The sequence below is a fragment of the Pyrus communis genome, chromosome 13 (genome assembly GCF_041283825.1).
Source record: "Pyrus communis isolate YQ-2024b chromosome 13, ASM4128382v1, whole genome shotgun sequence".
Taxonomy (NCBI): Eukaryota; Viridiplantae; Streptophyta; class Magnoliopsida; order Rosales; family Rosaceae; genus Pyrus; species Pyrus communis.
Genome location: NC_142577.1, coordinates 1,706,487 through 1,716,074, shown reverse-complemented (window position 1 = coordinate 1,716,074; position 9,588 = coordinate 1,706,487). Strand labels below are relative to the sequence as shown.

The 9,588-nt window shown below is 37.8% G+C and overlaps 1 pseudogene; it reads right to left on the bottom strand.

The window, feature by feature from the left end:
* Positions 1–4,549: 4,549 nt before the first annotated feature.
* LOC148691559 (uncharacterized) lies at positions 4,550–9,283 on the bottom strand (annotated as a pseudogene).
* Between the last annotated feature and the right edge of the window lie 305 nt (positions 9,284–9,588).

The window sequence follows — 9,588 nt, the reverse complement described above, 5'->3', positions numbered from 1 at the left end:
TAAGTTACAAAATATGTTTGAAAACTAACCATACGATTTTTTGATTTCGTATTGAAGAAATATACACATTTGGTTGAGAAGCAACACTGCAGGGTGAGTGTGTGAGAGGTTTGTACCGGCATATGTGGCGATAAAAGGCTATGGTTATTACCTGTAGACCAAATGGCAAAGTTAAAATTCTAGAAATCCAAGAGTTGGATGACAGCGTTGAACAAATGGAGCAAGGGGCTATGGTTACTACCTATAGACCACACCAATTATATTACTACTAGTAGTTTGCAACAATTCAAATGTCCTTTTTCAGTACTTGAATTCAACTTCAACTATAACATGCATGCAACCAAAATAAAATAAGTTGAGTAACAAACCCAAAAGCTAAATTAGCAAACTATAGTTCCAAAATAAAATAAGTTCCAAACCAAAAGCAAAATGAAAAGCTTAAATATATATAATAATATAGATATAATATTTATTTTTGTTTGGCATGGGATTACTGAAACATTGAAAAGACAATACCGATCCCATACCGAAATTTCGGAATCAGTTCGGTATGTCATCCCAAAAATTTCGGGAATTTTAGTTTGGGACTTTTATGGTTTAATTCGGGAATTTTGGGATTTTTTTCCAACCCTAAGCAAAAAGCTATTCAGGAGGAGATTTGAAATAGCCCCTATATTGACAAATCACTCGCAAACAACGTGAAATTATGTCCCGAGGCTGCAAATCACAATTTGACACATGCATAAAAAACAAGATTAAGGCCGCCTCCTTCGAGCTTGGGAGATTCAGACTCCTTGAAAAATCATCAACTTGTATGATCAAGAGGAGCATGAAAGATGAGTAAATATCCGAATGATGAGTAAAACAACATGGAATTGCTTGTGAAAGAGGTCAAGAAAGGAAATTTCTTCAAGGGAAGTATTTAAACAGAAAGAAAATATGGATATCATGATTACCTCAAAGGCAGAGTATGATTTGAGAAACTCCATTCCTTGTCAATTAGGCAACCTCCAGGCTTCATCAGTGATTCAGTATGGTCGTGGAACAATCACCCGCTAAAAATCCTCCAACTACATTCTCATCCTTCTGCCACAGATATTGTTGAATTTGATTCCAGGCCATCCGTAACTTCACTCAACTGGTAGGCATAAAAATATCAGAAAGGAGGCAAACCATGTAGTCCACTGCAGACCCTAACAATCCCTGGGTGTTTTCTGCTAGCTCGTCTGTAGGATCCATAGAACTGTGGGTCTCAAGTTGAGGGAACAAAGCCCGAAACAGTTTCCTGAATCTATGCCCACCAAATAGTTCACCAGCAGCTAGGTATATCCTGGTAGAATTGTTAAACCTCATTGCACGTAAAATAAGGCCGACCTGCATACAAAAGGGGAACAAGCTTGTTTGCATTTTATATACAAAATGTCATCTGGCATTTGTTGGTCAGAACAACATAAGCTGCCGATGCAATGCAAGGTAATAATCTTTAATATTGATGGGCTCCATATACTGTAAAATGCAAAAAAACTAACAAGAAAGATAATATTACCTCTTCAGGAGTTAATGGGCATTTTCCTATGGCTCTTCTTTCCTCATAGACGAGCTTTTTTGGCGCAAAATTTTCTTTTCGAAACTTCTTTAAAATCTCTTGCTCTTTGGGGTTGAAAATATCAAAGCAATAGCCGAGTTATCATACCAGATGTTAAGCCCTCACATAACATTATTTTTCAAAATTATATGTAAGGATTTCGCTAATAACATACCTCATTTTTGTGAGACTATATAGATAGCACTGTTGTGCTTGGAATCTTAGTTTTGACTAATTGACACAATCATAAAAGATTAAAGTTCAGTTAAAGTAGTCGAGTTCAATTATGGTTCAACCTTTTCTTGTACCTCCTCTCTCCTTGTTCTGCTCAATTAGTGTCAAACCAACCCTTATCCTATGTCCCTTAAAGCATTATTATGTGGGAAATGGAAACTATGGCAGCATTGGTTAAAGGGAACGGTTAAAGTCTGAGAATGTTTTGAAATTGATATTTTCGGGGGAATGTTGAACACAAAAGAAGAAAGGTTTTCACAGGAATGTGCAGAGCTCTTACACTGAGAGCAAAACACAGATATTTTTATAAAAATATCAGCACAACACTTTTCTTTACAAGCTATCTTAGCCCTTGATTCATAAAACAGAAATCTAAGCATACACTTGTCCTATGAGACTAAGCGTTGTCTTAACTGATGGTTCCTTCCTTCTCAGCCATTAGATCAAAACCAAATTTCATTTAATTCCAACACTCCCCTTCAAATGAATTCTGGTTTTGATTCCAAGCATTTCTCTGAGATAGACAAATCTGTCTTTTGGAAGAGCTTTGGTGAAGATGTCTGCCATTTGATTCTGAGACTTGCAGTAGATCAGTTCAATGGTATTCTCCTGCAATGCTTCCCTTATGAAATGAAACTTCCTTTTGATATGTTTAGTTTTCTGGTGAAAAATAGGATTCTTAGTCATAGCTATTGCTGATGTGTTGTCACACATAAGTGGTGTAGCATCCACTTGCATTTCACCAAAATCCTTTAACACAAACCTCAACCATATAGCTTGAGAGGTAGCCATCGCAGCACTCACATACTCTGCCTCAGCCGTAGACAGTGCAACACTTTGTTGCTTGAAAGAGGCCCAAGAAAATATTCCAGAACCAAATGCAAATGCATATCCTGAAGTACTTCTCATGTCATCTTCACTGCCACCCCAATCACTGTCACATAAGCCTACTAGGATTGCTTCTTCTCCCTTCTCATACTTGATTCCATAGTCTAAGGTCCCTGAGATATACCTGAGTACTCTCTTAGCAGTTCCCATGTGAATTCTTGTGGGATTATGCATGAACCTTGATAAGAGACTGGCTGCATACATAATGTTAGGCCTTGTGGCAGTCAAGTAAAGTAGACTCCCAACCATTTTTCTGTATAGATCTTCATCAGCAGGTTCAGAACCATCCATTTTACAAAGCTTCTCATTTGTGATCAATGGTGTTGCCACAGATTTGCATCCTTCCAGATTGAATCTTCCAAGCAATGATTGTGCATACTTCTCTTGATGTATGAAGATTCCAGTAACATCTTGTATTACTCCAATTCCCAAGAAGTGATGCAGCAAGCCAAGATCCGTCATCTCATATTGCCTCATCATGTCTTTTCTGAATTCTTCAATCATTTCTTCACAATTGCCAGTAAAAACCACATCATCAACATATATGGACACAATAAGCATATTAGAATTCTCACCAGTTTTTGTATACAAGGTAGCTTCACTAGGACTTTTGTTAAATCCACATTTGTTGAAATAAGAGTCTATCTCACTGTACCAAGCCCTGGGGGCTTGTTTGAGTCCATACAGAGCCTTGTTTAACTTATACACTCTCTCTTCTTCATTTGGAACTTCAAAGCCTTGTGGTTGATCCATGTACACTTCTTCCTCCAGAGTGCCATTTAGAAAGGCTGATTTAACATCTAATTGATGAAGTTTCCATCCCTTTTGAGTAGCAAGAGCAACCAAGATTCTGATGGTGTCTAACCTTGCCACTGGGGCAAAGGTTTCATTGAAATCTACCCCCGGTTGTTGTGAGTAGCCTTTGGCAACCAATCTTGCTTTGTTCTTCTATATAGATCCATCCAGATTCAGTTTGGTCTTGTAGATCCATTTCACACCTATCACAGGTTTATCACTCAGTCTGTTTACTAATTTCCAAGTAGAGTTTTTTTCAATCATAGCAATTTCTTCACTCATTGATTTCTGCCAAGACTGATCCATTTCTGCTTCTTCAAAACTCTCTGGTTTAGCAATACAATAGTTACAGACTGCATAGATCTCATCTAAACTCCTCATTTTTAATGGAGTTGTTCCTGGGGAGGAACCCTGCAGTTCTTGTCCTTCTGCATTTGAAGTAGTGGACTAAGATCCTTGTGATGGTGTAGAGAAATCATTTTGATTTCCACCTTGTATAACAGGTTCATTCTCAGTTTGCACATTAGCTTGTGCTTTTTCCATTGTTAATGGAAATGAGATGGTGTCAATGTTCGGTTAAATAGCCACAACAAAGAATATATTGTTGAACTCGCATTGGGAGTGTGATTCCAGCCCACTTAAGGAAAGTGATTCCCATGAAGTTTTATGTATCACACTCACTTTTCCCAGACTAGTGTGGAAGGCCTTAGTCTGCGTATTAACTATTACGCCATTTTAGCACGGGTAAAATTATTTTCAAATCCAAAATCTGTGTACCCCTTTTCATTTTGCTCCCAACAGAAGAGAAAACTAGTTTCCATTAACGAGCAAAACTTGATCAGCTACGGTTTTCCAAATTACCAAACACAAAATGTATAAATATAAGTACTATTGATCTAACAGACAATGATGACAAACAATGAAAAACTTTTCCTTTTCAATCTCGAGTAATTGTCTTTCTACTTAATTGACCCACCGGCAATAGAGGCCACAGTGCAAACACCAGCTGATGTTCTGAGCGGAATATCTTTGTAGCACGCCACTAGTTCAGTGTTCGTGTGCAGATCCACTTGCAAGGTCTCCCACACCTTCTTCTTCCGGGTTCAACACCTCATCAGGCTCACCTACAAACCCCAGAAATGTAACTTTCTCACCAATTTGTGCACCTTCTGGCGGTTCAACCAATTCAACCTGAATGTGCACCAACATTGAAGATAGTTTATCAGTAATTACATTAGTGTCTAATTGTCCTTGTCCATTGAACCATTGCATACAGATAATACATGCATGCTTGAGAAGGTTCTGAAAATAATGTGTTTGCATTTGTGTCCACAAACGTACAATTACACAAGAAACGTGAGTTACAAAGGCATAATTCTTCCCAAACTGACTAATCAGAGACAAACACGAGTCACTGTGACTCAAGTTTGATTGAGATTTTACTTTCTGATTATCAAAACCACTACAGGACTTATGAAGACGCAAAATCTCACTTTATCATTGCCACGACCTTATGCATAATAGGAACAACACTTATAATCACCTGCCTACCAGCAGCATGTTTAACATAATGCTGTGAAAAATATCCTCATTATTCGATACCATGTCAAAGACCAAAAATTAAAATTAGGTATCATCAAGATCCATATTAGTAGACTCCTTTGTTTGGTCACTCAAAGAGTGATCAATCATTAGCATAAAATCACTACAGTGATGCGTGGCTTAAGAAGAGCACATGAGATGCAAATATTAAAGGTGTACGGGGCTGCTTACTGTGGTATGGTCACTGTTCGAAGCAGCAAGAACCATTGCTTCTGACTTAATACCCCGCATGTTTGCTGGCTTCAGATTGCAAAGAACACGTACTTTCCGGTTCTGCCACAGAACAATTAATATGAATAAATGTTGACAGAAATTGATAGTAACTTTATTATTAAAAAATTGGTAGATGTAAACAAACCTGCATTTTATTGAGAGGTATATATTTGACAAGTCCACTGACCACTGTTCTGGTTTGTCCTTCACCTACATCAATATCCTCTACGTATAGTGAATCAGCATCAGGATACTTCTGAGCTTTAGTAATGAGGCCAAGGCAGATGTCAAGCCTACTAATAGAAATCTCTGCTTCAGCTACAGATTTGTTGGGCTGTTGCTTTTTCTTTCCACTACTGTCTGCTATAACAATGGCCTCTTAGAATAAATCCGGTTATGCCAGAATAACTAATAAAGGGTATAGTATTCTTTCCAAGTACAGGTACCCATACTAGGGATAAGTTACATGTATTTTTTGTTTTCCAGTTACATGGAGACACTGTGTATTACTTGGTGAGAAGTATAACACCAAACGACGAAGATCAACATAGCATAAGAAAGATGTCTAGAAAACTGTTCAAAAATAATAAGGATGCAAATCCTATTTGGGCAACAAGCACTACTGGCAGTCCTCAATAAAGACCCCTCGCATCATTCCATAAATCCTCATCACAACATAATATGTACAAAAGAAACAGGAAAAGATTATCCTGATAACAACAGAGCATGCAATAAAGAAAGGGTCTTCCTGTCACTGAACAGGACTGTTTCGTTGAGTAAGTTACCAACGTGCGGATCAAAAATGATAAAAGTTTAAACATTAGGGTTCAATGTTTCTTAAATTGTAGTTTTAAAGTTCGCGAAGCAGTGAGTATAGTTTAAGTTACCAAAAACACCTAGACAATAAGGGTACATTTGGAATATGGGTTTTGAGGCTAGGAATGGATTTAAAATATCACCACATTACTGAAGTCCTCAGTTTGGGGTACTTAGAATCCACCACCACAACCACTCATATTTACAACATGATGCATCCAACCAAGATTGCAAGCAAATAGATAGAAATTCCTTGAAATCATCTTATTCTGAATAGGTTAGCCAAACAAAAAATCATGAAATCTTGGGAACCTAAATCATTTGTTTCTAAATCCCATAATTTTGAAATTCCTTGGGGGTACTTCAACTTATCTCATTCAAAATTCAACTTATCTCATTCAAAAATCGTGAAGTATAATATTACATTACTTGACATTACCAATCACTCACAAAAAAGCATTGCAACAATTTTTAACCCTATAAAAGGAGACACAACATAAAATAGGATATATCCTTCTTTTTACCTGTGAATTTTTTTTTTTTTTTTGGTGTGCGTGGTGGGGTGGATTAGGAGTTTGCATAAGATTAAATGTACAAACCTTATACTTAAGAATGAGCCGGAATGGTAAAAGGAAACCCTAGGTAGTGCACGTGTGACATTTTTACCTACACAACTAAAAGTACATAGACAACGGAATTCTAACCTAAAACTTTCATTTTCTTGAGTTGCGCAACTAGCTTTACTGCTTTCAGCTTCTTCCCTATCTTTTCTGTCAGCTTGACTTCTAGCAAACTTCTGCCTCCAGAATTCTACTTCTTCATCTTTCTGTGTGCAAATGTAACATTTCACGAAATGAGAATCTACGAATAGGCAAGTGATGCAACAATCATAACATAGAGAATTCAACTTTGAAAATCAAAACCAAATGGTAAGTATTCCTCTAATTTTTTTTTTTCGTCAAAACTCCCTTTCCAAATACTGTGACATACTGTGGCCAGTTTGCTGATTTTATTTCCTTCATGCAGAAGAATTGGCAATTACAATCATTCCATCACTAATTTCCAATAAGATCAGGCTGTTTCTTCCTCACTCATAACTCATCAATGTAAACATATATTGCATCAATAATAAAAAGTGTAACAACAACAACAACACAAAGCTTTTTCCCACCAAGTGGGTTCGGCTATATGAATCCTAGAACACCATTGTGCTCAATTCTGTGTCACGTCTTCTGTTAGATCCAAGTACTCTAAGTCTTTTCTTAGAGTCTCTTCCAAAGTCTTCCTAGATCTTCCTGTACCCCTTCGGCTTTGAACCTCTGTCCCATAATCACATCTTCTAACCGAAGAGTCAGTAAGCCTTCGTTTCACATGTCCAAACCACCGTAACCCATTTTCTCTCATCTTTCTTTCAATTTCAGCTCCTCCTACTTTACCTCGGATATCCTCATTCCTAATCTTATCATTTCTCGTGTGCCCATACATCCAACGAAGCATTCTCATCTCCGCTACACCCATGCTACACTAATTTTATGTACGTGTTGATGTTTCACCGCCTAACATTCCATGCCATAAAGCATTGCCGGCTTTATTGCCGTCCTATAAAAATTTCCCTTGAGTTTCAATGGTATATGATGGTCACACAACATGCTGGATGTACTCTTCCACTTCATCCATCCAACTTCTATTCTATGGTTGAGGTCTCCATCCTTACTCTTCGTTCTTTTACAAGATAGATCCTAGGTAGTGAAAGCAGTCACTCTTTGGTATTTCTTGATCTCCAATCCTCACCCTTAACTTATTTGAGCCTCCGTTTGCATTGAACTTGCACTCCATATACTCTCTATCTTTGACCGACTTAGGCGAAGACTTTTAGATTCCAACACTTCTCTCCTAAGGTTAAGCTTCGCATTTACTCATTCCTGGGTTTCATCTATCAACACTATATCGTCTGCGAAAAGCATACACCAAGGAATATCATCTTGAATATGTCTCGTTAACTCATCCATTACCAAGGCAAAAAGGTAAGGACTCAAAGATGAGCATTGATGTAACCCTACAGTTATGGGGAAACTTTCGGTTTGTTCTTCATGAGTTCTTACGACAATCCATGCTCCATCCTACGTATCTTTTATAGCTTGGATATATGCTACTCGTACTCTTTTCTTCTCTAAAATCCTCCAAAGAATGTCTCTTGGGACCCTATCATAAGCTTTTTTACAAATAAAGACCATGGGCAAATCCTTTTTCATATATCTATATCTTTCCATTGATCTTCGTAAGCGATAGATTGCCTTCATAGTTGATCGCCATGGCATGAACCCGAATTGGTTGTCCAAGATGCGTGTCTCTTGCCTTAGTCTATGCTTAATTACTCTCCCAGAGCTTCATTGTATGACTCATTAACTTAATACTCCTATAGTTCATGCAATTTTGTACGTTGCCCTTATTCTTGTAGATAGGCACCAAAGTGCTCTTTTGCCACTCATTTGGCATCTTCTTCATTTTCAAAATTCTATTGAAAAGGTCTGTGAGCCATGCTATACCCATCTCTCCCAAGACTTTCCACACTTCGATCGGTATATCATCTGGGCCCATTGCTTTTCTATGCTTCATCTTTTTCAAAGCTACAACCACTTCTTCCTTTCTAATTTGATGGTAAAAGGAGTAATTTCTACACTCTTTTGGGTTACTCAACTCCCCCAAAATACTCATTTCATGTCCTTCATTGAAAAGATTATGAAAATAACCTCTCCATCTGTCTTTGACCACGTTCTCTGTAGCAAGAACCTTTCCATTCTCATCCCTAATGCACCTCAATTGGTTTAGGTCCCTTGTCTTCTTTTCCCTTGCTCTAGCAGATTTATAGATATCCAACTCTCCTTCTTTGGTATCCAGTCCCTTACACATATCGTCAAAAGCTGTTAACTTATCTTCTCTCACAGCTTTCTTTGCCTCCTTCTTCGCTATTCTATACCTTTCACAATTTTCATCGGTCCTATCCTTGTATAAAGCTTTACAACATTCCTGCTTAGCCTTAACCCTTGTGTGTACCTCCTCCTTCCACCACCAAGATTCTTTTTGGTTTGGAGCAAAGCCCTTGGACACTCTTAATACCCCTTTTGCTACTTTTCGGATACTACTAGCCATGGAATTCCACATTCAGCTACATTCCCCTCTCTATCACAAACGCATTGGGTAATTACTTTCTCTTTGAAAATGGTTTGTTTTTCTCCTTTTAGATTGCACCATCTAGTCCTTGGGCACTTCAAGGTCTTGTTCTTTTTTCTCTCTCTTTTGATAAGTACATCCATCACCAACAAGTGATGTTGATTTGCCAAGCTCTTTTCTGGTACAACTTTGCAATCCTTACAAGTTATACGATCCCCCTTCCTCACTAGAAGAAAATCTATGTGATTTTGATTACCCACTCTTATAGGTGATCACAAGTTCTT